This window comes from Rattus norvegicus, chromosome 13, assembly GCF_036323735.1.
Source record: "Rattus norvegicus strain BN/NHsdMcwi chromosome 13, GRCr8, whole genome shotgun sequence".
Taxonomy (NCBI): domain Eukaryota; kingdom Metazoa; phylum Chordata; class Mammalia; order Rodentia; family Muridae; genus Rattus; species Rattus norvegicus.
The window spans coordinates 84445155-84465681 of NC_086031.1; positions in this window are offsets into that span (position 1 = coordinate 84445155).

The following is a 20527-nucleotide window of genomic DNA, read 5'->3' on the forward strand; positions in this document are numbered from 1 at the left end:
AAATTTGCAAGGAATGACGAGACATCAGTGCAGGTCCTTGAATAAATAAATAAATAAATAAACAAACAAACAAATATGAAAATGGAATGCCAAGTTGCAAACTAGATGAAAATAATTGCAGTCACTTACCTGATGAAAAGCATGAAGAACAAACATAGCACCAAAAAAAAAAAAATCAAATAACCAAATAAAAAAATGAAAAAATTTAGACTATATTTCTACATTTCTAATTATATTTATTGTTATATAAATAATGAAAGTTATATTTTTAAAAATTTATACATGTATAATACATATGGGCACACTTTTAAAATACGTTTATAAACCATATCTTATTTCTGCTTCACCTTTCTATAGTGCTCTGTAGGCTTCTGTTTCATTCCTAGGAGAGAACAGCAGGCATTCCCCACTGCACAATGCTTCCAGGGGTGTAACACACTCAGATCATTCTATTGAAAAGTTGTTTTTCTTATTAAGATTAGTGATAGTTTTCAGGGTTGTCCACTAATAAGATCTAATACAATCCATTCTTCTTTCACCTGTCTTCTGTTTCATTTTTCCTGGGCTGGGATTGGTAAAAAAAATTACTTCGAGAAAGATATGTAAACTATATACGTAACTGAAAATTGACACAACTGATTCCCAAAAAGCATGTCCTCACTGTGCCCTGCACACCAACTTTAAATGGTACACTCCACTTTCCTTTTACTGTATTAGGTTTGCTACTGTTTTGTTTGGTTTTCTTTTTAGATGACCACTTATGTGTCTCTAAATAAAATACTCTTGGCTTTTTCTTTCGCCAACCTTTACACAAAGAAAAAGATACATGGTTTATCTCCACGATTTGCTTTTCTGCCACTGAAGTGACACATTGCATTAGTTTATTAATTTTACTGGTCTATAGTACAATACTTTTAAAATATGATCATTTACCTATCTAAGAATCATGCATATATATATATATATATATATGTATATATATATATATATATATATATAGTCAAACACTATGAGATAGACACAGTAGAATTGATTTTTGTAAATGCCCCTTTCCTCCTTTTTGTTTTTTATGGACTGTTGACTGTTTGAGGCAAGATCTCAATAGATAGCCTTGCCTCACTTTGAACTCACTCTGTAGCCCAGGCTAGCCTCAAACTCACACTACTCCTACATCTGCTTCCTCCTAAGTGCTAGAATTATAGGCATACATCACCATGCCCCTTGACATTTGTAAAACAAAGGAAATACTTTAAAATTTTAGTCTGTTCAAAGATTTCATGACGACGGAGGGATGACTTTTTTCAAATGTTTCTGATAGACACATTCTTCCTCTTAATTTACTAATGAAGTATGCTGATTTCGTGGTGCTAAATCACTTCATATTTTGAAATAAGTGTATCTGGAATGTGATGTTAATTTTTCTCTTGTGAAGTTTATTTTGTAAGCAATTATTTTGGCATTTTTACTTTTGTTCACATGTATAATATTTGCTTTAATTCTTCACCATGGTATATTCTTGGAGCAATTTTGGTGTCAAAATTATGATACCTGTAAAGTATGCTTAGAAATGCTCTCAATTTGTGAGTATTCAAGAAGAAATTACGTGCGATGAGAATCGTTCGTTCCTTTAACAATTGATAGAATTCACCATAGGAAACCAGCCGAGTGACTCAGTTTGGTCAGTGGCTTTGGGACTCCTTACAGTTTTAATTGCTTATGAGCTAGTCTTTTGTGTTTTGTGTTAGGAATGATGTATGTTCTGGATCACAATTACATGGTGATTTACAATGTTTCTTATCACATATCAGTATCTTCTGTTTTTAGTTGTCATAAGCCCATACACATTTTTCCTGAAGTCACTGGGTTATGCCCTCTTCTGGTCTTCAGTCATGCACGAATTGGGTCTCTTTTCATTTGCCTTTAAAAGAGACCAACTTGTTGGCTTTGCTGCTTGTCATTATGGCTTCGTTATTCTCTTCCACTGGTGTTTGCTGCAGCTTAATGACTATTTTCTTGTTATGGTCTATCTGTTCTCTCTTTTGTAACAGCTGAAGTTGGATGCCAATCTCACTATTTTTAGCTTCCTTCATTTTTTTTAAACTGTAGCTTTCTAAATGATGCATCTGCAAAGTACTTCTTTAATGCCATTGTGCAAATTATGTTAATAATAATTGCATTGCTGTTTAATCTAAGTAGACTTGCTTTTCATTATAATTTCCCTTGGCCTGGCAGTGTGCAACCCACTTCCCCCATGTGCTTCTCTCTTCATTCCTCTTCTTTTCTGTCCACTCTTAGCTATATTGTTTAATTATATGTCACCTTTACAAAACGTAGTCATGGGAATTTGTTGACATTTATTTTTATATTATAACACAGCAGTTCTCAACCTTACTAATGCTGTGACCCTTTAATACAGTCCTCCATGTTGTGGTGACCCACAACTATTTTTATTGCTACTTCATAACTCTAATTTTGCTACTCTTATGAATTGTGATGTAAATATTGATATGCGAGCTCGGTGAAAAGATCCTTTGACTCCAAATGGGTCAGGACTAACAGGTTGGGAATCACTGTTCCACATATGGCAATTCTTTGTAGATTTTATAAGATAGCTTAGAAAGAAAAGTTATTGTCCAATATGGATTTGGTTTTGAGAAATAGGGAAGTGTTTTTAGGGTTTTTAGATAGGGAAGTCTAGGCTCCTAAATCACATATGCCTTCCTCAGATTATTGTGTGACAAACTGATCATCGAGAGAAAAGACAGCCATCCATGGAGGAACTTAAATAGACCACTGACAGAGAATAACTATATAATGTGGGTAAAATCAAAATAGTGAATGAACCAAACAAACTGCATCACAGAGGGTGATGGGAAAAGAGACACTCGAATTGGGCAGGGTGTGGATGCCCACATCCATCCATTGCACCTCCCCCTCAGAGAGTGTGGGGATTCCTGTTAATAGCATCCAGTTTGAAGAGGATACCTAAAATTGCTCCTATCTAAAGAGAATGCAGAGACAAAAATGGAGCAGAGACTGAATGAAAGGCCATCCAGTGACCAGCCTAACTTGGGATTCATCATCCCACGGGCGGGCACCAAACCCTGACACTATTACTGGTGCCAGGTTGTGCTTGCAGACAGGAACCTAGCATGGCTGTCCTCTGCGAGATTCTACCAGCAGCTGACTGAGACAGATGCAGATACTTACAGCCAACCATTGGACTGAGGTTGGGGACTCTTATCAAAGAGTTAGGGGAAGGATAGAAGGAGCTGAAGCAGATGGCAACCCCTTAAGAGTTACAGTAGTATCAACTAACAGACCCCTCAGAGCTCCTAGACGCTAAGTCACCAAAGAGTATACATGGGCTGGTCTGTGGCCCCTGGCACATATGTAGCAGAGGACTGCCTTGGCTGGCCTCAATGGGAGAGGATGAGCCTAATCTTATAGAGACTTGATGTCCCATAAGAGAAGGGGGATGCTGGGAACGGGGCGAGGTGGGGGTGAGTGGGTACATAAGGGTTTTGGGGTGGGAGAGCACCCTCTCAGAGGCAAAGGGGAAGTAGGAAGGGGTGAAGAACTCTGCGAGGGGGAACAGGGAATGGGGACAAATTTGGAATGTAAATAAATAAAATAATATAATAATAATAATAATAATAATAATAATAATGATAATAATAGAAAAGGAGGCTAGATTGCCTAGAATTTCACAGCCTGATCACTAAATTGAAAAATGAAATTAAAGACAGACAGAATCGGATAAGCCAGTAACAGCACCGAACGGGAAGGAAACAGCAGAGAAATAAACCCCAAAATTCTGACTATGATTTTCCAGGGGTTGGTGATAGGCTCCTGGAATGGGAGTAAGGAACCCAGAGCAATGCACTTAGAATCCGCTAAGGGTAAAGAGCTTATAAAACAAAATGATGTCATAATTAAGCTGTTTTCTAAGTTAAGACAATGACATAATTTTCCAATGATTTTTATATACTTCAATGTCTTCCTCTGCTATTAAAACTGACTCACTTGGCATGTGTCTTCACATAAGGTTCAGGCTAAATTTTATTTTACCATATGTCTCTCCTTTTCTTTCCAAACTACTTACTTAATAATTGGGCTTTTTTTTCTGGCTGATTTGATCCTGTTGAAAGCAAAATTGGTGTCTTGAAATAAATATAACTCAAGTCAGTCAGACATCTTGTTCTTCACCTCAGTGTACCTCTCACTCCCCTTCAGCACCCCTATTGAGCTGTTTCCCTTGAGTTAACTTGGCCAAAGCCCAAATCTACCCTCACTCTCTTTTCTCTGCACGCTCACTCCTTCCCTCTGCAAATATTATATCACTTTCAAATTTCAAATTTGATCCATCTACTTTTTATCCCCTGCAGCTACCTCTGTCCAAACAATCACCGTGATCCTTTGAGAGAAAGAAAGGGTGAGGATTTGGGTGGGTGAGGAGGCATGGAGAATCTGGGAGGCATCAGGAGAAGGGAAAACATAATCAAAATATAGTACATGAAAAAAACTCTTTCCAACAGAAAACATTAAAATTATCTGTTTAAAAGTTATGTTCTAAACTGGAGAGATGGCTCAGGGGTTAAGAGCACTGGTTGCTCATCCTGAGGTCCTGAGTTCAATTCCCAGCCACCACATCCATGGGCTCACAACCATCTGTAATGGGATCCGATGCGCTCTTCTGTTATGTCTGAACACAGCTACAGTGTACTCACATGCATAAAATTAAATTAAATTAAAAAATAAACCAGATTGTTGAAATGGACCCTATCACTTAGACATTCTTCACAAATAAAAGTTCCTCTGAGATGAGACAACCTCTTCCTGATCCCAGTGCTTCATCACCCATACAGCCTTCGCACTGCAGCCTAAGTGATCTAAAACAGATATACACATGTCACATATGTACTCACACACATGACACACACGCACACCACATGCATATATATTCACATACCACATGCATACATACTCACATACCACACACATACAAGCATATAAGCATGCACACACACATATCCGTACACACACAACCCCCCACATATGTATATACACACACACATATAACACACATACATATATGCACACACATGCACACATACATATCTCCTACATGCACACATACCATATACATATATATAAACACACAACACATACATACATGCACATATATCCCACATGCATAAACATACCTACACACACATACAACACATAACATATACACACAAGCATATACATACTCTGTGTTAAATACCTGATTAAAACCTTTTAAAGCTTCCTGATATCTTCTCGCCATGCTTAGAATTAAACCAAAGCATTTGCCATGACCCGCAAGCTGAAGATCTCAGCTCCCCCAGGTCCATCCTTGCATATTGCCCTCTGGTAAGCATCCCACACATTCTTTTCTCCAAGCTTCTGTATCTGCTATTCTTTCACTTCCTTTTTTTTTCTCCTGCCAGATGTTCACATGGCTCATATCCTCAGTTCTGGTTTTTGACCAACTATTCCCTTTTCAGATACTGTTATTAATAACATATATGTTAATATATTGCTCATCTCACATAGTTGCATCTGATATCCAAGGATGTTATAAAGTATGATATTGACCATTCTGCTTAAATACAAATATACTGTCTTTGACATTCTCCGTTGCATCTTGCGGTAAATCCATCCAAGAACAAATAAGACCTACTGTGTGCCTTGCTCATGATGAAGCCTTCCTTTCCTCCAGTCGTGGCAAGACCTTCTTAGTTGCGTGTCCTTCTCAATGATCTCCTTCGTGAACATTTTAATATTCCTGAGCTCGCATGGATTTCCCCTCATTTAAATAACGTAACGATTTAAGAATACTCATTGGATTTGAAGTTTTGATATCATTGAATGTGATTCTGGTTTTCTGTTATCAGAACTCTGAAATAGAATTGTCTGGACTATGGAAACTTAAATTCATTCGGGATAATAACATCTGTCTGGTAGAGGTGTAGATAGAGTCACAGTGTTGGAGCCGAATGCAAACTGCACCAGAAGAAGGCAACATCCAGGTGACCAGAGCTGTGTCACCTCAGTGCCTCCAATGCCAAGCCCAACAGGCTTGAGAATATCAAGAACACCCTTGTGGCTTCGCTTCTTATGCACCTTCAAACATCATCACATGCTTTAAAACTGCTCCTAAACTCTAGCCTGAGACCTTCTCTTTTGGAAGGAACTGTGATTATCAGGAAAATAACCTGACAAGATTGAATTTAGAGGTAAGACTCTCAAAGTATCACTCAACACAAACAAGAAAAATGATATGTTTCATGCCCAAGAAATACAGAATAACATATTTTGATTTAAAAGTGACCTTTGTTGCTCATGTCTGATAACGTTGCTATTTTCAATGTATTCATGAGTCTCATATATAATTTAAAAATCACTAATAACAAAAACCACAGAGAAGTAAAATTTGGATACTAGAAGAAAAATGGAAGAAAGGAAGATAGAAGAGGGTGTTATCAGGTAGTTTGGCAGAGAGGCTAAAGTAGTTTTAAGAATGGGGGCATTTAATCTGGGATATTAATTTTTATACCTTATTAAATTGACCAGTTCAGCTACTTCCCAATATCTTCAGTAAAATATTATATACATTGCTTTTGCATTCTCTCTCTTTCCCTCTCTCCCTCTCTCTCTCTCCCTCTCTCCCCCATCTCTCCCCCTCTCTCTCTCCCTCTCTCTCTCCCCCCTCTGTCTCACACACACACACACCTTCCCTCCTTCTTTCCCTTTTTATCCCATTCTCCTCCTTCTTTCACCTGTGTGCATGTGCACATTTGTTCCTGTGCATGCATGCATATACATGTGTGTGCATGTGCGTGTGGTGTATGTATGTATGTATGTATGTATGTATGTATGTATGTATGTACGTGTTATTTAGGAACAAGGCATAAATTCTGGCTAGTCTGTGGAGGAGAGAAAACAGCCACAAGAGCATGAAAGCTGTCAGACTTAACAAAGCGCCAGACAGAACTGACTTTGAGTGGTAACTCATTAGATGTACAAAGAACTGTGTAGGGGTAATAGCCTTAAATTGCTATCTGGGTTTCAGGACATTATTTATTGATTGATTATGTTTTTGTCTACAGGAGAAGAGAGCTTTAATCAATACAATGCAGATGCCTAGCTGCCATTTTATTTATCAACACAAACATCACAGAATTCTATCTGTGAGTAAGAATAGGCCACCATCTGGCTCTGTCTAGGGCTACCCTATGGCCTATGAACTCACTCAGGGAGTTAACTCTTGCTGGGCCTCAATTTGAACTTCTGTAAAATGGAGACAATAGCCATAAGATTAAGGTGGAAATAATTGCATGAGATCCTATTTTTCAAAGCATTTAGCACTTTTCCAAGAACACAGCAAGGTCTTGAGGAAATCCCAACTCATTTTAACCATTGCCCATGACTTCAGTCCTGACACATTCTTAACTGCAGAGTATTTTTTCCCTCCACACTGGAATCACTGTCAAAGGAAAGAGAACAATGATGAATCCCGTTGCCTCTGGTTAAACATTACTTCTCTGCTGGTTCCTTGACCTCTTTCATGGCCCGTGGCTCAAATAACATGCTCAGTCTGCACAAATATCTCCTCACTTATGAATTATACCAATGGAAACCCTAAGTATCTGGAAGAGAGGAGAGTATCCTTTCTGGCTAGAAAATGTGGCTCTGGAAATGTCTGACAAATGAATAGGCTGGGCTGTGAGTGACAGCAAGCCTGAGGAGAAGAAAAGCAGGGCTGTTAGTTTTGTAGTAACATCTTATTGATTTCGATGTTTTAGCTGAGGTTTAAGCTGGCGTAGGCTTTGTTGACTTCACCAGGATCAATGCCACCGTATGGGACTCTCTGCCACATAGTATTTCCTGTTCTATATGAATACCTGTCATGCTGTTGCCACCAATGTTTGACTTGTTCCCATTTATAAAAAAAAAACAAAAAACAAAAAAACAAAACAAAACAAACTCTGCCACATACTTCTCTGAGTCATATACAATCTTTTTTCTTAAATGCATTTTATAAATAAAACCATGACCTTCTTGCTGGCTTCACCTCTTTATCCCTTTTACCTAGAAATCAGTAAAAGTAATATACATCTAAAGTAAAGAATGACTTACTTTAAAAAAGTGGTTCAATGTCAATGGAAAATCTTACAAACAACACCTAAACTCAGGGGAAGAATAGAATTTTAGTACATAAGAAAGCAAATACAGTAATATTAAAGTTTATTTCCTCTTGAAATAAAATGGTTGGGCTGGTGAGATGGTTCAGCAGTGCCTGATGCCAAGACTGATGACCTGGTCTATTCCAGGGTTCAGATCGTAAGAGAGAACCAACTCGGAATGTCGTTTGATCTCCATGGGTATGCTGTGTCTGGTACACCTCATCCCCTCAAGTTTAATTTTGAAATTTTATTTTAGATTTATAAATTTAAATTTTAGAAATGATAAAACAATACCATCTTACTTGCTAATCTTTAAGGGTAAAACCTATATAAATGTGAGCTATGTTTCTAAAAACATTTTATTGATTCTTTATGAGTTTCACAACATGCACTCCCTATCCCATTCATTTCCCTGTCCCTTCATATCCACCCTGCACCCTTAAACCCACCCCCATGAAAAAACATAAATAATAACAAAACAAAAACATCTTGTCATGGAATCTGTAGTATGTCACAGTGTGTCCCCCAGCATACCCTTTTGTCCATACATGTTTACTTGCAAATGTTCACTGCAATGAGTCACTGGTCTTGTTTGAGGTCCATGGCTTCTTTTACCCTATCAATATTGGTTCCTCACTGAGATTCCTCTCAGATATCTGTTGTTGCCCTGTGTCGTGGAAATCCTGAAGCTTTGGATCTGCAGGACTGGCCCCTTCGTGTGTGTCAATCGTTCATAGATGGGGTAATATTGGAGTAGGCCAACCAAAAGCCCTGGATCTGGGTCTGGGTATTAGTGGAGTTGATCAGCTTGTTGGCTTTCCCATACTACCTAGGTGAGGGAAGCAGGGCCATACCTCGTGTACTCACACCCTCTGGGGCCTGCTCTCAGTGCCTGAGAAGGGGTAGAGACTGCTGTCCTGTACTCAAGCCCTTGAGGCCAGCTCACTTGTGCCCCCACCACCAGGGCCAGCTCTCCTACACTGCCCAGGCCTCAGTCATCAACATGGTCCTCAACAGCAGCACATGCCAGGACCTTACCATGTCCTCAGGTGGCATCGTCAGCTACTCACACCAGGTTGTTCCTGACTACCCTTGTGTCTCCAGTTCCTCTTCTCTTCACTGTGTTCACACTGCTCTGCCTCTCTTTCTCTCCCATCTCTCCACCACCTACGTGCTCATCCTAATAGTTCCTGAGCTTCTGGATGTCTTCTGTCATGCCTGAGTCATATGGCAGTAGGTGGGGGTCATCTATAAACTGTATTTTGATTAGCAATGTCTTGGATTTTTTTTTCAAAATCCATGGTTTGGCATTATGGAAACAAGGCTCAGAAAAGACAAGATAACTTGGAAAAGAAACATGAGTCAGCAGGAATGGTCTCTAGTGTATTTGTCAGAATGTTGAGCAATGGAATGGGCCAGGACTCATTTTCTCATTAAGCGAATCCGATCCTTTAAAATCAATGTTTTATCTGAATAACGATAAGGAGAAAATTCCCCCTCATCAGGAAGAAAACACACAGACTTGCTGTTCCTTTTTGGCTTAGGGAGTTTAGCATATTGAATTAGGAACGTTAATATTTCCCAAGCAAATATTCTTCTCCTGGGTAAATGGAAATGGTTTACAAAGACGGAAGGAATAATTGAAGAATTTACCAGGTAAGCAGAAGAAAGAAGGATTGAAAGTGAACCAACATCATAAAAAAAAAAAAAGAAAAAAAAAAAAAAACAAGAATGGCTTTCCACACCAGCCTGACAAGAAAAGTCTTACAGGAGACAGGGTCTGCCGTAGTTCCAAGAGAAAATCAGAGGCTGTTGACTTCAGCAGAGCAGTTGATGAAAATGTTTTCCTGCAGCTGTACCTTTTCTCACACCAAATAACATCAACTCCTTTTCACTTTTCTATCAGTGTCTTCATTGGACTTTTCTTTTTCTGTTGGGTTATTGAGCTGAGTCTGTTCTTAGAACAATGGATTGATAGTCTGTGAGTGATAAGTAACACTTTGATAGTTTGCTAGAGAACATATAAAGAAAGGAATCATTTAAAAAAAATAACAACCAAAAGCATATCTTGAAGCCCTACTAGGCGGGACTGGCATCCTAAAGAGTAGTACCTGTTGAAGCTAATTCAAATATTCCTGACTTTGGTGGACATGTGTTATGTCTTGGTTTCAATCCCAGTAACACGAAGCTCGAGGAGCCAGGGCCTGCCATCCCTGCTACTGTTCAAGCCTCATTGTTGACCATCCTTCCCTTGCTGCATCCTCTCTCAGCTAGTCCTTAAATGTACGAAGCTTTCCCTGACTCCTATCTATAGCTCTTTATCTTCAGGGTATCTACACGTGTCTCTTTCACATGCTTTAAAACTCAGCTCAGAGAAGTTTGGCTTCGGATCTGTCCACGAGAAAAAGGAATCTCCCTTCCTCCTGTCTGTACAAGTCTTACCTCTTCTCTCGGTTCAGTCTTCACTAGGTACTTGTTTCCAAGTCGTTCCTTGGTATGACGATGAAGTGCTCTCCACAGGCTCATTGGTTTCCACATTTGGTCCCTCTCTTGCGGGGAGGAGGCTGAGGGTCATAGCTAGGATGGACTTCCTGCTTAAGCTTTCTTACTTTCCTCATCTGAGACAAGGTGATGAGTCACACCCACACCGTAAGCTGCTACCACAAGGAGAGAATCCCTGCAGCTGCCTACCCCACCATGAAGGACAGCATTCACTGACCTCTGAGCCAAAACAAACCTCCTGTCCTAAAGTGTGATGCTGCTATAAGGCATTCTGTCACATGAACAAGAAAAATAACCGATCTACGTATACACTTTTAGTTCACGCAATGTATTTTCTCCCAAGTTATACTTGAGTTTAAGCCATAGGAAAGCAGGCATGATAAGAAATAGCTAATACATATTTATAATAAGTAGAAGATTCTTTATATTGATATGAAAATTTGCAGACAAATGTTCCAAATAGCAGACAAATGAAATCATTTTCTTACGTTCTATGCCCCATGTGGCTTTTGGATTTGAATACATAATGGCCTGAAGACAAGAATTTTCCATTATCACAAGCTTTGTTTTCTAAAAGAATGCTGCCCTGGAGACATACCTTCAGAGAGAACTCTATTCATCACGGTCCTAATTCTAGAAACAAAATCCACTGTAATTGCTCAAGAAAACTGAATTTATTAATAGCTGTAGACAGCTTGCAAATCATTGGCCAGGCTGGAAATTCAGACTTGGATTCTAAGTTCAGTCTTCTGAAATGATTTCAACACCATATGGAGCTGGTCAGCCAAGGAGATGCTCGATAGCCCTTCCCAGGAACTATGGAGTTAGATAAGCCAGCTTAGTTTCAAGGAGTCTGGACAAGGTCACTTTGTCATAAGCATAAAGCTGACAAATCAGGGAAGTCACCTGGATATTCTGGATCTAGGCTTTTACACCCCTCTCTTGCCAGTAAAACCAAGGTGTCATATCATTCTCTTTAACTCCACTTGACATTTAAGACTCTCATACTCCTCTCTGTTTAGTAGATCTCAATTCACATCCAGAAATTTTGCTGCCAAGAGTAAGAAAAATATGTTTTTTAAAAAAATTCCTCTGGGATGTCAGCGCTGATGGAGCAGCTAATAAATTATAGCATTCAGACTTCACAGAAATCCCATAATATAGTTAACCTTTTGCTCTCAGAATGGGGGAAGAGGTAGAAGGTCAGAAAATAATGATTCACCTAGAGTCATTAGTGAGGACACTGGTGTTAGTTAGATTTCTGATCCTGTGATAAAATACCTGAAAAAAAAAGAAAGAAGGGGGGTTGGGGAGAGAGAGAGAGAGAGAGAGAGAGAGAGAGAGAGAGAGAGAGAGAGAGAGAGAGAGAGAGAGAGAGAGAATAACTACAGAAAGTTTTATGTTGGCTCAGAATTCAAAGGTCCATGACTATGTCGATAAAGTATTTCTGAGATTGTGATAAGGCAGAACATTGTGGCAGAAATATTGATCCTGTTTTGGATCTAAAACCAGGAATGGAGGGAGAAAAGGATGAAGGAAGAGGTAAAGGGAAGGAGAAAAAGAGAGACAGAAACAGAGAGACTAAATGAGACAGAGAATATGCATCCCATGCTTTCAGATCTCTCTCTCTCTCTCTCTCTCTCTCTCTCTCTCTCTCTCTCTCTCTCTCACACACACACACACACACACACACACACACACACACACACACACACACACGAATACACCCCTGCCCTGATGTACACCCTCCAGCTCAGCCCCATTTCCTGTTGTTCCTACCATGTCGCCATCAAATTAGTACTCCATATCAATGGGTTTATGTAGATGAATCCAGAGTCCTCATCATCCAACCCCCCCGCCAAAAGCCTTAACTGTAAACAATCCTATATTGAGGACCAAGCCTTTAACATGTGAACTGTGGGGACATTTCTGGCCCAAACCATAGCACCATCTAATGAAGTATCTTTGGACCTTCTTTCTAGGATTTTCCTGTGTCTCCTCTTCAGCTAAATAACTCAAAGATTTGTTACATTCAGAGTTCAAAATGTTTGAGTAGAATCTCAAGATTCTATCCTCTAAATGTAAAGACAGAAAGGACTAAAAATCAAATACCTTAAAGTGCCATAAATAGCTGGCTAACTTCTAGTGGCACGATAACTTGTGACTTCCTGTCATATAAAAGGAATCTTTATGAGGCATCTAATATGTGACATGACCTAGCCAGATACCTATAGAATTATATTTTTATCTCTTGGAATCTGACAACTGTTTTAGAAGTGAGGCAACCAGGGTTCAGTCACAGAGGGTTGCTTAAAGGTACACCAACATGATGCTACGACATCCGGATGTACCTAGAATTTGAGAAGTTAAGCCTAAAACTAGGCAGGTCAAAAGCGGACTTTATATTGATTTTGATATGCTTGGAGCAAACACATTTTGCTCCATTTGAAGACTGAAATATAAAATAGAGATGCACTGCTAAGAGAATGAGGTAGTGATTTGGTCAAGGCAAGATGACCCAGCCAGCAAGCATTAGCGGTAAGCATGACTCATGGGAGTTGAAGAAGGTTCTGCCTACCTTTATGGAATCATAAACTGTATCCCACACCAGATTAGAAACTGAGAACAACAAAAGAGATTTATTAAGATACAACTTTATTTTGAACTTCTGTAGTAAGTGAAGTCCTTGCATCCTTACTTTATTTCTCTGGGTCTTGAATGCTAGTGGATAGGGAGGGAACACACACACACACACACACACACACACACACACACACACACACACACACACACATGACACAGTGTCTCAAAGAGAGCCATGTTGGGTAGAAACACCTAAAACCATGAAGATGACAGGTACACCCTTATGGTAGTAACTTCATCATTGTCACCTGCCAAAGAGAGGTTCAAACCCGTCAAGAGAAGCCAGAAGGATCTGCCAGTAAGGAGAACATTGCCAAGTACAATTCCTGTCCTATTTTGGAATCAACAGACCTCACTTAGAGAAAGAACTGCTCACCTAAAATAAACGTCTGAAACAATGCCTAAACCTATTTGGATACTCTGAATTCTTGGCAGAAGCTAATGCAAGAAAAAGGCTGAAGACAAAGAAGGATCTTGTTGGTACCTACAACCAGTCCAGTGGGATCCACTGAGTAGATTTTCCTCCAAGAGATCTGTGAAGAGGAAATGCTGGTGACGAATCACTCACCAGAAAAGAAGGCTCTCTGGCAGCACCTGTTAACTCAATATGTGTCACGTTTATTTAACTCACTGGACAGGTGGTATTTTCACTTGAGCACTGAATGGTTCCAGGCATACTACAGTCTGACGTCATATGTTAGCTTTCTTCCTGCCCAATTTGCCTTTATGTTCCATAAGGTTCTGTTGTTAGGAATCTATCTTCCCTCCCTTTCTTGCCCTCTCTTCCTTCCTGCCTGCCTCTCCTCCTTTCTCAGTCTCTTTTATTATTATTTTCCACATTCAGTTTCCCTTTGAGCATCAAATAGACGTTATTGAATATCAACTTTAATCCGGTGTTTGTTTTCCAGAAAAGACTATGACTCAAAACCAAGAGCTTCAGATTTACCATGTGAGAAATTCTGTGCCTGCCTCAGAAACACTATTCAACATGGCATTTGAAAATTACCTTTGCAAGACAATGTCACTGTAAAATCCTGTGCTGACCACCGGTTTCTATGTTACTACCCGTGGAGTATACAGAAGAAACCTGCCATATGAGGAGTGCTGTCAAAAATATTGCTACCTTTTAGAGGAAATAATAATTTCAGGAGCTACCAGCAAAAGACATAAGACAGAGCTGAGTTTTGTCCAACCAGAGCGTGTTAGCATGTAGAAATGAGTCGCTGGAAACAGGAGGGCTCATTAACATTTTCCCAGAGGAGTAGAGTGTCAATGGGATTTCAAATGCAGACAGGAATCTTTCAAAAAGAAGATGAAAGGCTGTACAGCCAGGAGGAGGGACAAAATTACCAAGACAACCAGCAGAGAATGGGTTTACCTTCAATTTTACTTCTCTTCTTACATCCAAGTCTTTCTAGATTTTGTTTTAAAGAGAAAGTACTTTTCTATCAAGAAATGCTTCTAACAAGAAGCATTTATTAATTTCTGTTTATATCAAAGACCCACTTGTATGTATGTCCTTGATGTAGATTTTTTCCTCTGATCCATTATATGGGAGTGAATATATTTGATGGTTGCTGTGCAGCCATCTTCACATGACCTTTGCCCTAACAGACGAGTCACGTGGTTGGTTAGTAAAAGCAAAGTTCTGTCTAACACCCTTCACTGTGCCAGTGCTTCTGGCTGCTAGTGTTCTTGGAGGGTCTCTCTGGAATGTTCCATGATTCAGCCTCCAGGTTCTTCGTGTATTGAGCAAGGAATTGGTGAAACATGGGATAGTAGTAATATACACAGATTTATTAAAAAGCAAAAGTATAGATGTATTCCGGAGTGGCAGAAGACTCAAGCAAGCACAGGGCTCTAGAGCTCTGTTTTGAGATCTCAGAACTTTTTATTATGGAAGAAGCGTTCTCTGAAGTGATGGAGCTCCCTTGGTCTGTTGTAGGAGATGAATTTTTCTCACTTGCAGGTTTGTTCAACTGTGAGGGTTTCCCAGGGCAGTTTGAAGGATGCTTTTTCTTGGTTGTGAGGTCCTAGGGTTAAGCTTGTGACACAATCACACCTGTCTGACCGTGTCTTCCCATCTCTTTTTGTGGCCATTTAACTAAAACCATATCCATTGTCATGAATTCCTTATGCCAAAAATGTACATGAACACATTTGTGCCTTTATGCAATACTGTAATCTGCCTAGGGCCAATAAGTGCACATGATTAAGTGGTTTCAATGGCAGTACTTTGTTAGATAATGCCACCAACCTCCGTAAAATGGCCAAGGCACCCGCAGGTTCCTTTACTGCAATCTCAATTGCTAACAAAAACTCTCATGTCGCATGGTACCCATACACAAGTTAAAGAGGCTACAGCAGAGTTTAAGAGGTTTTACAAATGGACTGAGGAAGAGTCTATATTGAAAGGATAACAATGAACCAGACCAGTAAGGGAACTCCACTGGAACTGCTGGAGTTGGGGTTTCATTCAGAATGAAGCTGCAGAGTTCACCTGTTGTGTGGAAGAGGCTTGGGCCAAGAGCAGGAAACTAGTCAGGAGCAGGAAACAACAGGTCAGGCCTGGATGGGTGAATGAATGGAACAGAAGGCTGGTGGTTAGGCCACAGCAATAGCAGGGGACCAAGACAAGCCAGTGTTCCAGGGATAGTTTGGGAGCCCTTTGTCTGTTGGTTGGGATGGGGCTATTGTGTCACTGTGTTGGTGTTTAACACCTTTTGGGGTCCAGATGATCATGTCCAGTACATTTTAGGGCCTGCTTTCTCTGATATGATTTTAATATGCCATGAGTCCCCAGGTTTCAATTTACTCCATTGGCTTTATTGGGGTGTCTCAGTTTTTACTCCCAGGAATGTCATGCATCGGCCTGTGCTGGGTGGGTACTCTCTGAGAGATGATGCAGTTTCTGGGTCCTCTGAGGAGCTGCAGCCATCCCTCTCATGAAAATGGAGTCAAAAGCTGCTTGTGAAATGGCACCTCCTAGGGCAAGGCGCAACCTGAAGATCCACCATTTTCTACATCTTAAAGTGATGCATAGTCTGATGTTGGAGTCTCCTCTGATGGCTCAAAGGCCCTGTACAAATCTTACAGAGAAATGATAGCAAGTGTTGGGTTAAATATTAATAGAAAAGGCTTGTATGATCTTAGCAAATAAAGGTACTTGTTGCCACAATTTTAGACTTGATTTTAATCTCTGGGGACTGAGTAATGGAAGGAAAAAACTAACTCCTGCAAGTTGTACTCCAATCTGCACATGTACACCATGGCACATGCATGTTTCTGCCAGGAGGGTCCAGCAGCCTGATGATACCCCATTACTGGCATCTCTCTTGCTATGAGGAATCACTGTGCTCTCTGTCTCTCTGTCCCTCTCTCTGTCCCTCTCTCTGTCTCTGTCTCTCTCTGTCTTTCTCTGTCTCTCTGTCTCTCTCTCTCTCTCTCTCTCTCTCTCTCTCCCCTCTACCACCACCCCTTCTTCTTAAGCTTCAATCTATGAACTTGCCCTCCCTTGTCCATGACTTCCATTGTTCAAGTTTTTGAGACAAAAACCCCAAAGTCATTTGCTCAGCTTTGGTGACCTTTGAGTTTCCAGGATCCCGGAAAGGCCTAAAGGTTCTCAGAGACACTTCCCACTATTCCTTCTATTTCAGTAGAGCAGTCACTACACAAACATGACACACGATGCATCATCGACTCAGCAGGTACATTCCTCTGTGGAAAACAGCTAGTCTAACCAAAGGGAGTAACTACACCTAACTTCCTCTCAATCTGATTCAATATTCAGCGTGAGACTTTATTATACTCCTCGGGGCTTTCAGAATGTCTTTATAAGAAGGAATATGTATTTGGAGTAGCATGTTTCCATTCGACATTCATTATTTTCAAATACTTCTTTCGAAGATGCCTGAAGTACACCCAAAGTTTTGGACCCGTGAGTCCTAAAGCTACGAGTCTCTTGAGCTCCCTCAGCAACCATATGCTCTCAATCTACTATCACATGAACTTTCAACTTCCCCTTATTCTTGTTGTTTGTACTCTGGAAATGATAGTTATAATTCAGAAAGCTTTATGGTGTTGTGGGAAGAACATAGAATTGACTGGCTGAACACTCTGTAACTTATTAGCTCTGTGAATGTTCCTCTTCTCATTTGTCAAATGGAGACCATAACAACAACATCCAATTCACAGGTTCCTGTGAATGTACATTCAGCCAGTGTGCCTTGTGACTTCCAAAACATTATGCTTCCTGATCTCTAGTACCATAAGTAACTGGCCAAGGGCCTTTCCTATCAGCCTTCAAGTCCCTTACATGTAGACTGTATTCATCGCAGAGCTGTGACACTGCCCACAGATAAGACTGTTCCTAAGTTCATTTAGGCAACAGTGAAGATTCAGAGAGTGATATTAACTTACCTATATATGTGGGTGCACAACCCCAGCTCCCTGCAACAGAGCTTGTTTCTGTAGCTCAATACTTCCACACTGAATGTTGTTGACTTGCTGTTGACCATAGATCTGTTTTCTTCCCTCCTTCTCCCACTCTTCGCTTTTCCCTTCACTTCTTCTTTCCCTTCATCTTTACTCCCTCCTCTCTCCCTGTTTCAAAATTTCTCCCTGTGCTGGTTAGTAGGGAAGATGACATTTCTACTTTAAAAAAATGCTTTATCAACTTGGCCTGTAGGCAACCGTATTGGGTATTTCCTTGAATAATAATTGATGTAGGAAGGCCCACTGTGGGTAGTAACATCCCTAGGCAGGTGGTCCTGGGTAGATAAGAAAACAATACAAGTGTCTTAGTCAGAGTTTGTATCCCTGAACAAAACATAGCTAAGAAGCAAGTTGGGAAGGAAAGGGTTTCCTCAACTTTCACTTCCACATTGCTGTTCATCACCAAAGGAAAGTGGACAGGAACTTACATAGTGCAGGAACTTGGAGGCAGGAGCTGATGCAGAGGCCATGGAGGGTGCCGCTTACTGGCTTGCTTCCCCTACCTTGCTAAGCTTGCTTTTTTAATAGAACCCAGGACCACCAGTCCAGGGATGGCACCACCTACTATGGGCTGGGTCCTCCCATCTTGATCACTGGTTGAGAAAATGCCTTACAGCTGGATCTCATGGAGGCATTTCCTCAACTGAGGCTCCTTTCTCTGTGATAACTCCAACTTGTATCACGCTGACACACAAAACCAGCCAGTACAATGAGCAAGCTTGGAGGGTCAAGCCAGTAAAGAAAGAAAGTCTGCTGTGGTCTGTTTCAGTTCCTGCCTTGAAGTTTTGTTCCTTGAGTCCTGACTTCTTCCCATGATGGACTATAAACTACAAGATGAAATAAACCCTTCTTCCCCAAGTCACTTTTAGTCATAGTCTTTACCTCAGCAGTAGAGAGCAAAGTAAGACAATCAAATACCAAATCCCCAAAACACCTGTGAAGTTGGAGACCCGTGAGCCTATCGTTTTCATAAAATTCGCCTCAACTTTTACTTCAGATGAGTATTTTCTCTGGCTCTAATCAGTTTTATCAAAGGCTCGATAAGTTTAACATCATATAAAATTGCCTCAGGTGATAGTAGACCCTTAGTGAAAGAGCGATTTGAGGTGGTTACTGAAGACAGTTATTTGAAGGGAGAGGCAGTTGGAGTTTCTGTGAGCCAAAGATCTAGGGTTTCAAATTGAACTAATTTTAATCACAAGTCTAATTGCTAGTACTGAGATTTTTTGGGCAAAGGACTTAACCTCATTCAAGTCTTGATAGATTGATGGAGTAGAAATATTGGAAGAATTGGAAGGGTAAACATGTGCAGGGTGCAATTCCAGTGATGTGTTTAATGGCAACCCCAACAAATGGAAAGTATTAATACTTAAAAAAATATAGCCAAAGATTTCTTTCCAATAATTCCTTAATTTTCCACGGGCCTTTTTATTTACACTTAAAATCATCCACGGACTTCAAATTTCTCAGAGTATGTTATTCTCAAAAAGTAAGCAGTAAGCTCGAACCCATTCCTAGCAGTCATTTTTACTGCTGAGGTCACAGAGAATCCATGTTATTTTCCTAATTACCTGTGAGCTAAAGACCCATAAATCAGGCAACAGAATTGGAGGCAGGTGTGGAGACAGCGCAACCTGCCATTGGTAATTATTCCATGGCCTGAGTCCAAATGCTAATGGGATGATAAGAATTAGACATGCAGCTAAGTAGCTGACTATTATGGAAATGCCTGTACAGCTGTGGTCTGGATTTAGCCCGGCATTAAAGGTCTTAAATATCATTGGAAATGTATGAATATCTTGCGTGTATTAAGAAGCAAGATGTGAAGGAGACAGTGGGTGTAAGAAGAGACAAGTCTATGGCTAGCAGTTCAGAAATCTCTAAGAAACAGAAGAAATCCACAAAAGTGGAAGTGTAACTGTAAGACAAGAGAGCAGAAGAAACTTTCAGAGGAAAATATATTAAGAGGAAAGTAGACAGTGAATTTATATTTCTGCCTCCCTGCCCCCCATGGATCACAGAACTCCAGGCTTGTATGAGACATACTTGGTCTGTGGGGCCATATTATCTTGGGGCAGCCTTACTTTTCTTTTCTCATGAGACACACAGTCTTGACTAAGTATTTGCCGAACTGTGTATCATATTCTCATCTGTGAAAGGAAGATAATGAATTTTTTCAGTCTCTTCATCATGGTGGTGATATGCATTAAAGAATTAGAGCACATAAATTGCGACTAGTACAAAATGAACGCTGAATGTCAGTGAATTCACTGCAGATGTCACTGAGGGAATGGTACAAGATGTAGGACCAGATCAGAATATATTTTTACATATGTAAAACATATGTACACACTATGAGCACACATGACTTTTTTACAAATTCTTTCTTCTGTAAGTGGCTCCAGCAATAACCTCCCTGCTATATTTCATTTCCAGCCCTCCATCACAAGGCTGGGAAATACATCCTTGTGCTTTTTCGGGAAATGGCATGAATACAGTAGACTTTGGGAAGACTCCATCACATCAATACTTAGGATGCAGTAAGCACCCAGGGAAGTGGGAGGGGCCAGATGGATTACTTCCTCCTTCCATCCAGAAATATGTAAACTGATATCAGTCACTCTCCCAGCACTCATCCTCCAAGTGTAAGACTTGTGACTTAGTGCTGACCTTCT